Below are 11,694 nucleotides of genomic sequence, written 5' to 3' on the forward strand. Positions count from 1 at the left end.
AAAAAAAAAAAGAAATAGAAAATGGCAAATACAAGAGGAAAGGGAGTTATAACGGAAACCGAAGAAAAATTTAACATTGATAAAATTATACAGATTATTGAAAAAAAATTTGAATCCATGAAAAAAGAAATTATATCAAAAATTGAAAAACAAACCCAGGACACTCAAAAAAGCATTGATTTTATGAGTAGTCAGTACGATGAACTAATAAAAAAACTAGAAATAACAATTCTACAAAATAAAAAAATTGAAAATGATTTTGAAAACATAAAAAAGGAACACCAGGAAAAGAATATCATTATTAAACAACTTGAAATAAAAATTTCAGACCTCGAATACAAATCTCGGTCTAATTTCTTAGAAATAGCGGGCATTCCCCAAAAAAACGGAGAGCAGCAGATGGAGATAGTAAAAAGAGTTGCGGCGGCGGCAGGAATGGAAATCCAGCACAATGATATAATTGATATAAAAAGGACACATGATAGAAGGAACAATGCGCCACCGAAACTGCTAGTGGAATTTGCGGAAAAAAAGACAAGAGACAATCTTCTTTCTAAAAGGAAAAATATTAATTATGCAGCTATAAAAGATATCTCCACCGAACCAATCTATATTGCAGAGGAATTGAGCCCATATCAAAGGGAACTGCTCTGGAAAACGAAAAAATCTGCCAATGAAAAAATGTACTCCTACGTTTGGTTCAAAGATGGAAAAATAATGACGCGAAGAATGCCAACCGAAAAAATAATTTATATAAAACATGTAGATGATATAAAAAATATTGTATAACAAAAGGGCACAAAAACGATTACGAAAAAAAATATAAAAATGGCTGACATTATATTAACCTCGGAACCAAATGATCTATCGAATTTAAATAACAACTCTTTCAATATACTACACAAAAACATAAGAAGCATAAGAAAAAAATTTGATGAATTGCAAATTTTATTGAAATATTTAAAAGTTAATTTTCAAATAATAATACTTACTGAATGTTGGATAAATCATAAATACATGAAATTGGAAATTGCTGGATATACAACCTACTCAAGTTTGAATAACAAAAAACAAAACGATGGTGTAATTATATACATTAAAAACGAAATAAAAGCCGAAGTTGAAGAAATTATTATCACAAATGTTAATTGTTTAAAAATTAAAATCAGTAAAGAAAAAGCTATATTAGCAATCTATCGATCGCCCTCAACAAGAAACATCGACCCATTCCTTAAATCCGTAGACAAGGAACTCTGCCTTCTTAAAGAAACGAAAAACATATTTATTATTGGAGATGTAAATATAAATATTTTAGAAAATGGACACCCTAAGCGAATTCAATATCTGCAGATGCTAGCATCCCATGGACTGGAAAGCTTAATAAATGTTCCTACTCGAAAAGTGGACAACAGTGAAAGTTGCATAGACCATATAATGAGTAAAACAAAAGACATTACTCAAACTGTTGTATTTAATTCAACTATAACCGATCATTATACAACTATGCTTTCAATAAAAATAAACAAGTCAAATAAAATGAAGAAAAAACCATTAACAACAGAAAAAACAGAAATCAACTGGAATATCATTAAACATAATCTACAATGTACCGATTGGAAAAAACTGCAAAGTATGAACAATACAAATGATGCATGGAATTATTTCATAGAACTTCTTCAGAATAACATACTATCTAATACCACAAAAATTACTAAGAAAATCTCACACAAAAATGTACATATTAAACCATGGATTACACAGAATGTTATAAACTGCATAAGAAAAAGAGACGAGTTACACAAGAAACTTAAAAAAATTCCATACGATATACACATGTTAAGATACTACAAAAGATACAGAAACATTTGCAAAAAAGTTATTATGTGTACAAAAGAAACCTACTATAAGAAAAAAATTGTAGATTGTAAACAAAATCCCAGGAAAATGTGGCAAATAATAAATGAAATAACCAGTTCTAAATCTGCCAACGTTACATCAATTGACGTGCTGAATATAAACAATGTTCCCAGGACATACGCTGATAATCCTGACCAAATACTTGAATACGTCAATAATTTTTTCATAAATATAGGATCAAATCTAGCAAAGCAAGTTACAAAATGTAATCAAGATGTACAAATAAACGAACCACCTGAGCAAGGAAATCAGCTCAATTTTAAACAAATTACAGCTGACGATATCAAAAACACAATTTCTTCTTTAAAATCAAATATTTCTTCAGGGGAGGACACAATCTCAACCAACGCAATAAAATATCTCTGTAAAGAACTTATCGAACCACTTACATACTTAGTCAACATGTCTATAACGAATAGCATATTCCCTACAGCCCTCAAAAAAGCGATTGTTATACCAATATTTAAACAAGGATGTAAAAATGACATAAACAATTACCGACCAATAAGCCTACTAAATACATTTTCAAAAATATTGGAAAGAATACTAAAAAAACAACTCTTATCCTACTTAGAAGACAATAAAAAATTATCAAAAACTCAGTATGGATTTAGGGAGAACTTAAGTACTAGTGACGCCATAGAAAAAATTACCGATATGATCACTAAAAGTTTAGACAGTGGAGAAAAAACTTTGGCAATCTTCATAGACTTACAAAAGGCTTTTGACACAATAGATCACAAAATACTTTTTTCAAAACTTTCAAAAATTGGTATGTCATGTACAACACTAAACTTACTAAAAAGCTATATGACGGAGCGTACACAGAGCGTCCAAATTAATAAGAGAAAAAGCAAACCTCTCCTAATCAACCATGGAGTACCACAAGGAAGCGTACTAGGTCCGATATTATTTTTAATATACATTAATGATATCTGTAACCTAGAAACAAGAGGAAAAATCATTAGTTTTGCTGATGACACAGTAATTTTATTTAAAGAAAAAGATTGGATAAATACCTACAAAGAAGCTGAACACGGACTTGGTCTCCTGCAAAACTAGCTTAAAAGAAACTCCCTGACGCTTAATGTCAATAAAACAAAATATCTGACATTTTCTAAAACAGCCAGAGGGCAGCCGTCAGAGGACCTTAATCTCAAATTACATTCATGCCAAGGAATTTATAAAAAAAATCAAGGCTTATCATGCCTCTGTCCCACTATAGCACACTCCAAAAGCATCAAATATCTTGGAATTGAAATTGATGATAATCTCCGTTGGAACTCACATATAGATGTAATTACAAAAAAACTAACCAGGTACATATAATTCTTTAGAAACATTCGCAATATCCTCAATATAAACGATATTAAAAAAGTATACTATGCTTTGTGTCAATCACAAATAGAGTACGGAATAACTGGATGGGGGTCTGCCTTGAGCACTCACACAGAGCGGCTCAATAAAGCACAAAAAGGAGTATTAAAGACTATACTGAAAGTTCCGCTTAGAACACCGACAGAAGAAATATTCAAAAACTTCAATGTTTACAATGTACAGAAACTATATTCAAAAAATATTTTATTTAAACTGAAAAAAAACATATCCGAATACTCCACTGCCCAACATAAATACACAACCAGGGCAAAAAGCGAAAATATCCTGATTACTCCCAGTTTGAACACATCCTTTGGACAGAGAAATAATAAATTCCATGCTATAAAATTGTTCAATGCACTACCAAATGAAACCAAAAAAATAAACGAAATGAGTATATTTAAAACAAAAGTCAAAACATGGCTTAGAGATCAAAGTAATAATCAACTTGCAAACATTATGAAGACAATGTAAAGACAATTCAAAACTAAATACAAAAATTTAAGAAAAACTACAGGCCGCCTCAAAACAGGAAACCCTAGTGAGGAGGACTGTGAAAAAAATACAAAAAATATACTTATATTATACTTTAAACCTACATAATGTACAAATTTTGCTATTGATATTAATAAAAAAAAAAATAAAAAAAATTTGAATTTTGTATGAAAAAGCCACGAAGCGGTTTTCCTGATAAAAGAATTTAATTTTTGTATGAAAAGGGCCACGCAGACACTATCCTGATAATAATTTTGGGTTTGTATGAAAAAGCCACGAAGCGGTTATATTGATAAAAGAATTTAAGATTTGTATGAAAAGAGCCACGCAGCCGCTATCCTGATAACATAATTGAGTTTGTATGAAAAAGCCACGCAGCGGTTATCCTGAAAAAAGAATTAAGGTTTTCTTATGAAAAGAGCCACGCAGCCGCTATCCTGATAACAATTTTGAGTTTGTATGAAAAAGCAACGAAGCGATTTTCCTGAAAACAATTTTGAGTTTGTATGAAAAACCCACGAAGCGTTTATCTTGGTGAAAGGATTTAAAATTTGTATGAAAACAACCACGCTGCCGCTATCCTGATTACATATTTGAGTTTGTATGAAAAAGCCAAGCAGCCGCTATCCTGATAACAATTTTGAGTTTCAATGAAAAAGCCACGAAGCGGTTTTTCTGATAAAAGAATTAAGGTTTTTTTATGAAAAGAGCCACGCAGCCGCTATTCTGATAAAAATTTTGAGTTTGTATGAAAAAGCAACGAAGCGATTTTCCTGAAAACAATTTTGAGTTTGTATGAAAAAGCCACGAAGCGGTAATCCTGATAAAAGAATTAAGGTTTTGTATGAAAAGAGCCACGCAGCCGCTATCCTGATAACAATTTTGAGTTTGCATGAAAAAGCAACGAAGCGATTTTCCTGAAAACAATTTTGAGTTTGTATGAAAAAGCCACGAAGCGGTAATCCTGATAAAAGAATTAAGGTTTTGTATGAAAAGAGCCACGCAGCCGCTATCCTGATAACATAATTGAGTTTGTATGAAAAAGCCACGCAGCGGTTATCCTGATAAAAGAATTAAGTTTTTCTTATGAAAAAAGCCACGCAGCCGCTATCCTGATAACAATTTTGAGTTTGTATGAAAAAGCAACGAAGCGATTTTCCTGAAAACAATTTTGAGTTTGTATGAAAAAGCCACGAAGCGGTAATCCTGATAAAAGAATTAAGGTTTTGTATGAAAAGAGCCACGCAGCCGCTATCCTGATAACATAATTGAGTTTGTATGAAAAAGCCACGCAGCGGTTATCCTGATAAAATAATTAAGGTTTTTTTATGAAAAGAACCACGCAGCCGCTATTCTGATAACAATTTTGAGTCGGTATGAAAAAGCCACGAAGCGGTAATGCTGATAAAAGAATTAAGGTTTTGTATGAAAAGAGCCACGCAGCCGCTATCCTGATAACGATTTTGATTTTGTATGAAAAAGCCACGAAGCGGTTATCCTGATAAAAGAATTAAAGTTTTGTATGAAAAATGCCACTCAGCCGCTATTCGGATATAAAATTTGAGTTTGTATGAAAAAGCCACGCAGCCGCTATCCTCACAACAATTTTGATATTAATTGAAAAATCCACGAAGCGGATACCCTGATAAAAGAATTTAAGACTTGTATGAACAGAGCCACGCAGCCGCTATCCTCCTGATAACAAAATTGAGTTTGTATGAAAATGCCACGCAGCGGTTTTTCTGTTAAAAGAATGAAGGTTTTTTATGAAAAGAGCCACGCAGCCGCTATTCTGATAACAATTTTGAGTTTGTATGAAAAGAGCCACGCAGCCGCTATCCTGATAACATAATTGAGTTTGTATGAAAAAGCCACGAAACGGTCATCCTGATCAAAGAATTTAAGTTTTGTATGAAAAACGCCACTCAGCCGCTATTCTGATATAAAATTTGAAATTGTATGAAAAGCCACGCAGCCGCTATCCTGATAACGATTTTGATTTTGTATGAAAAAGCCACGAAGCGGTTATCCTGATAAAAGAATATAAGTTTTGTATGAAAAACGCCACTCAGCCGCTATCCTGATAACAATTTTGACTTTGTATGTAAAAGCCACGCAGCCGCTATCCTCCTGATAACATAATTGAGTTTGTATGAAAATGCCGCGCAGCGGTTTTTCTGATAAAAGAATTAAGGTTTTTTTATGAAAAGAGCTACGCAGCCGCTATTCTGATAACATAATTGAGTTTGTATGAAAAAGCCACGCAGCGGTTATCCTGATAAATTAATTAAGGTTTTTTTATGAAAATAGCCACGCAGCCGCTATTCTGATAAAAATTTTGAGTTTGTATGAAAAAGCCACGAAGCGGTAATCCTGATAAAAAAATTAAGGTTTTGTATGAAAAGAGCCGCGCAGCCGATATCCTGATAACGATTTTGATTTTGTATGAAAAAGCCACGAAGCGGTTATCCTGATAAAAGAATTAAAGTTTTGTATGAAAAAGCCAAGCAGCCGCTATCCTGATTACAATTTTGAGTTTGTATGAAAAAGCCACGCAGCGGTTACCTTATAAAATAATTAAGGTTTTTTTATGAAAAAAGCGACGCAGCCGCTATTCTGATATAAAATTTGAGTTTGTATGAAAAGAGCCACGCAGCCGCTATCCCGATAACATAATTGAGTTTGTATGAAAAAGCCACGAAACTCTGATAAGAGAATTTAGATTTTGTATGAAAAGAGCCACGCAGCCGCTATCCTGATAACAATTTTGAGTTTGTATGAAAAAGCCACGAAGCGGTTATCCTGAAAACAATTTTGAGTTTGTATGAAAAACCCACGAAGCGTTATTCTTGATAAAAGAATTAAAGATTTGTATGAAAAGAGCCACGCAGCCGCTATTCTGATATTAATTTTGAGTTTGTATGAAATAGCCACGAAGCGATTTTCCTGATAAAATAATTTAGGTTTTGTATGAAATGAGCCACGCAGCCGCTATTCTGATAAAATTTTTGAGTTTGTATGAAAAAGCCACGCAGCCGCTATCCTGATAACAATTTTGAGTTTGTGTGAAAAATTCACGAAGCGTTTATCCTGATAAAAAAATTTAAGATTTCTTTGAAAACAACCACGCTGCCGCTATCCTGATTAAATATTTGAGTTTGTATAAGAAAGCCAAGCAGCCGTTTTCCTGATAACAATTTTGAGTTTGTATGAAAAAGCCACGCAGCGGTTATCCTGATAAAAGAATTAAGGTTTTCTTATGAAAATAGCCACGCAGCCGCTATTCTGATAACAATTTTGAGTTTGTGTGAAAAAGCAACGAAGCGATTTTCCTGAAAACAATTTTGAGTTTGTATGAAAAAGCCACGAAGCGGTAATCCTGATAAAAGAATTAAGGTTTTGTATGAAAAGAGCCACGCAGCCGCTATCCTGATAACATAATTGAGTTTGTATGAAAAAGCCACGCGGCGGTTATCCTGATAAAATAATTAAGGTTTTTTTATGAAAAGAGCCACGCAGCCGCTATTCTGATACCGATTTTGATTTTGTATGAAAAAGCCACGAAGCGGTTATCCTGATAAAAGAATTTAAGATTTGTATGAACAGAGCCACGCAGCCGCTATCCTGATAACAATTTTTAGTTTGTAAGCAAAAGCAACGAAGCGTTTATCCTGAAAAAAATTTTGAGCTTGTATGAAAAACCTACGAAGCGTTTATCTTGATAAAAGAATTTAAGATTTGTATGAAAAGAGCCACGCAGCCGCTATTCTGATATTAATTTTGAGTTTGTATGAAAAAGCCACGAAGCGATTTTCCTGATAAATAATTGAGGTTTTGTATGAAATGAGCCACGCAGCCGCCATTCTGATAACAATTTTGAGTTTGTATGAAAAAGCCAAGCAGCCGCTATCCTGATAACAATTTTGAGTTTGTTTGAAAAAGCCATGAAGCGGTTTTCCTGATAAAAGAATTTAATTTTTGTATGAAAAGAGCAACGCAGCCGCTATTCTGATAAAAATTCTGAGTTTGTATGAAAAACCCAAGAAGCGTTTATCTTGATAAAAGAATTTAAGATTTGTATGAAAAGCGCCACGCAGCCGCTATTCTGATATTAATTTTGAGTTTGTATGAAAAAGCCACGAAGCGATGTTCCTGATAAAATAATTTAGGTTTTGTATGAAATAAGCCACGCAGCCGCTATTTTGATAACAATTTTGAGTTTGTATGAAAAATCCACGCAGCCGCTATCCTGATAAAATTTTTGAGTTTGTATGAAAAACCCACGAAGCGTTTATCTTGATAAAAGAATTAAAGATTTGTATGAAAACAACCACGCTGCCGCTATCCTGATTAAATATTTGAGTTTGTATGAAAAAGCCACGCAGCCGCTATCCTGATAACATAATTGAGTTTGTGTGAAAAATCCACGCAGGGGTTATCCAGATAAAAGAATTAAGGTTTTTTTATGAAAAGAGCCACGCAGCCGCTATTCTGATAACAATTTTGAGTTTGTATGAAAAAGCCACGCAGCCGCTATCCTGATAAAATTTTTGAGTTTGAATGAAAAAGCCACGAAGCGTTATTCTCGATAAAAGAATTTAAGATTTGTATGAAAAGAGCCACGCAGCTGCTATTCTGATATTAATTTTGAGTTTGTATGAAATAGCCACGAAGCAATTTTCCTGATAAAATAATTTAGGTTTTGTATGAAATGAGCCACGCAGCCGCTATTCTGATAAAATTTTTGAGTTTGTATGAAAAAGCCACGCAGCCGCTATCCTGATAACAATTTTGAGTTTGTGTGAAAAATTCACGAAGAGGTTATCCTGATAAAAAAATTTAAGATTTCTTTGAAAACAACCACGCTGCCGCTATCCTGATTAAATATTTGAGTTTGTATAAGAAAGCCAAGCAGCCGCTTTCCTGATAACAATTTTGAGTTTGTATGAAAAAGCCACGAAGCGGTTATCCTGATATCAAATTTAAGTTTTGTATGAACAGAGCCATGCAGCGGTGATCCTGGTAAAAAAACAAGTTTTGTATGAAAAGGGCCACGCAGCTGTTATCCTGATAACAATATAAGTTTTGTATGGAAAGGGCCTCGCAGCTGTTATCCTGATAACAATATCAGTTTTGTATGGAAAGGGTTGTTAAAAATTGGGGATGATCCTTTTTGAATAAAAACTGGTTTTCTTGACACCACTTTACATTTATTTCAAACTATTGAAACAGGTATAATATTTATAAAGAAACTGTGCGAATAACACTGCTACGATCGCTCTGACTTATGAGCTTGTTTATTATCGAGTTATTGTTGAGAAAAGAACGAAAAAACACATAATGCGAGCCTTTTTAAAGACTTCAAAAACCACTACATGTAAATAAAACACTTGTCATTGTGATGTCTAACAGTAAAAATGAAACCTGCTATACCGACCAAATTGACACTATTTTCTAAGCAAGGACTCACACCATTTTGGTTAAACGTAGTAACTTCAAATTTCTAGACTACAGATGTCGGTAGCCTGCAAAATTGAACATATTGCCAGGGGGCGGGATTCAAAAATTGCACTAAATTTTTGAATGATAATCTATTTAAAAATAAACTATAAACCAAACAGAATAAACTAAAAATTCTTAATCTAAATATACCACAAAAATACTAACAAAATAATTCAAAATAGCAGAAATTAACAAAATAAAACCCCCTTTTTTTTATGCCCTGCTGGTAAACTTATAAATTTAACTGTATAAATGCTGTTGAATTACTCTATTAATAAACTAAAGATAACTAGAAAATTATTAATCCTATTAAATAACCAAAAAAAATTCAAAAATGACTAAATTACACACGTCTGCATACTAATTTTTACATGTTTAAATAGTTCAATAACACAAATAATATAGTTTACACTGAACACAACACAATTATTGTTCCTTTTTTTTTCTTCTTTCTTCTCAGGTCTTCTGCTTGATCCATCCAAGGTGGAGTCGAGAAGATAAGCATCATAGTGTAATGTACATAATCAATCCTTGGTAAGGTCCGGGACGTCAATTACAGGTTTAGTGTCTGAATCCAGGGGCATCAGACATATCTTTGTGATGGGCCTCACAAAGACTCCTTGAGGTGTTTTTAGTGTAACAACTCGTACTACTCCATCCGCTCCAGGGTGTGTATGCAGAATTCGGGCCATTTTCCATAAAGGTGGAGGTAAATGATCTTCCTTTAAAATCACCAGATCGTCTTTTTGCAGTGCCCGTTGAGTGCTGGTCTGCCATTTAGTTCTCTTTTGTAGTTCCATCAGGTAATCTTGCTTCCATCTAGACCAAAAAGATTGAATTAGCGAACTGATCCTCTGATATTGATTTAGTCTGTTGTCCGGTATCGCCCGGACGTCTCTCTCAGGAATGATACAGGATTCAGTGCCTATAAGGAAATGGTTTGGGGTAAGAGGTTGGTAATCATGGATGTCGTCGGATAAGGAAGTTAATGGACGGGAGTTCAAACAGGCCTCAATCTGACAAATTAAGGTATATAAGAGTTCGAATGTTAATGAAGAATTGTTAGTGATTCTATATAAATGGAATTTTGCTGATTTTATTGCTGCTTCCCACAAACCTCCCTGATTAGGGGCTCGAGGGGTTATGAACTTCCACTCAATACCTCTGTTCACTAAATAATTTTGAATATTGTCGTTGTTTTCCCTCAAGCTGGTGTACAGCTCTTTGAGTCTGCTGCTAGCTCCTTTAAAATTACTAGCATTGTCGGAAAAGATCTTTTCAGGTTGTCCCCTACGGGATATAAACCTTTTTAAGCTGTTCAAAAAAGCATTGCTAGATAAATCCGAAACTAATTCCAAGTGAACGGCCTTGGTTGAGAAGCAAATAAAGATACATAAATACGATTTTGCGAGGGAAGCCTTCCTCAGCGTCCCACTTTTAATTGGAATTGGTCCGGCGTAATCTATTCCGGTAATAGCGAAAGGACGACTCGGCGTAATTCTTTCGGGTGGCAAATTTCCCATGATTTGATGACCGGTTCGGGGAAGACATCTAAAACATACAACACATTTATGTAATATCTTTTTAATAGTATTTTTACCAAAGATGGGCCAAAATTTTAATCGTATTTTAGCTAACAAAGCTTGAGGTCCTGCGTGTAGGTTTACATAATGGTAGTGACGTATTATCAATTCAGTTAGCTTATGTTTAGCCGGCAAGATAACTGGGTGTTTTTGTTGGTAAGATAAATGTGTAGCCAAATTCAACCTACCGCCTACATATATTAGACCATCATGTAAGAAGGGATTAAGAGATTTTAAATTACTTTTCTTGTTGACGATGCCATGGGTTTTTAATTCTTTCAATTCCTTTTGAAAGGCGTGTATTTGAGCTGATCTCAATAGACATTTCAAGCCTGATTCCAATTCAGCCACACTTAAATTGTCTGAAATTTTACCCTTAACACTTCTGCAGTTATTGACAAATCGCAATACATACGCAGTAACTCTTTTCAATTTAATAAATGATGAGAATTTTTCAAATATCTCCCATTCTTGAATATCTGTGGATAATAGAATATTTTTGCCTTTGAGTTCAGGAGGGTTTGAACACGAAATATTTGATATAGGCCAAGCGTTGACTCCCTCGGTCAACCAACTTGGTCCATTCCACCATATTGCAGAATTTATCAATTTATCTGTAGTGGTTCCTTTTATTACAGCGTGATGAGGTAAAAAATAGGATTCACGATCTCCCTTTGACTGGTCACACACCTCCATATGACCTAATTCCTCATATTCACGCATGAATTGTATATATTGTGTCTTCAATTCGGGATTTGACACAAATTTTCTTTCTATATTTTTAAATCTTTTTTCAGCAGTGAGCAATGAACTTCCCAGC

Source organism: Hesperophylax consimilis, chromosome 17 (genome assembly GCF_061612785.1).
Source record: "Hesperophylax consimilis isolate HC1 chromosome 17, BYU_Hcon_1.0, whole genome shotgun sequence".
Taxonomy (NCBI): domain Eukaryota; kingdom Metazoa; phylum Arthropoda; class Insecta; order Trichoptera; family Limnephilidae; genus Hesperophylax; species Hesperophylax consimilis.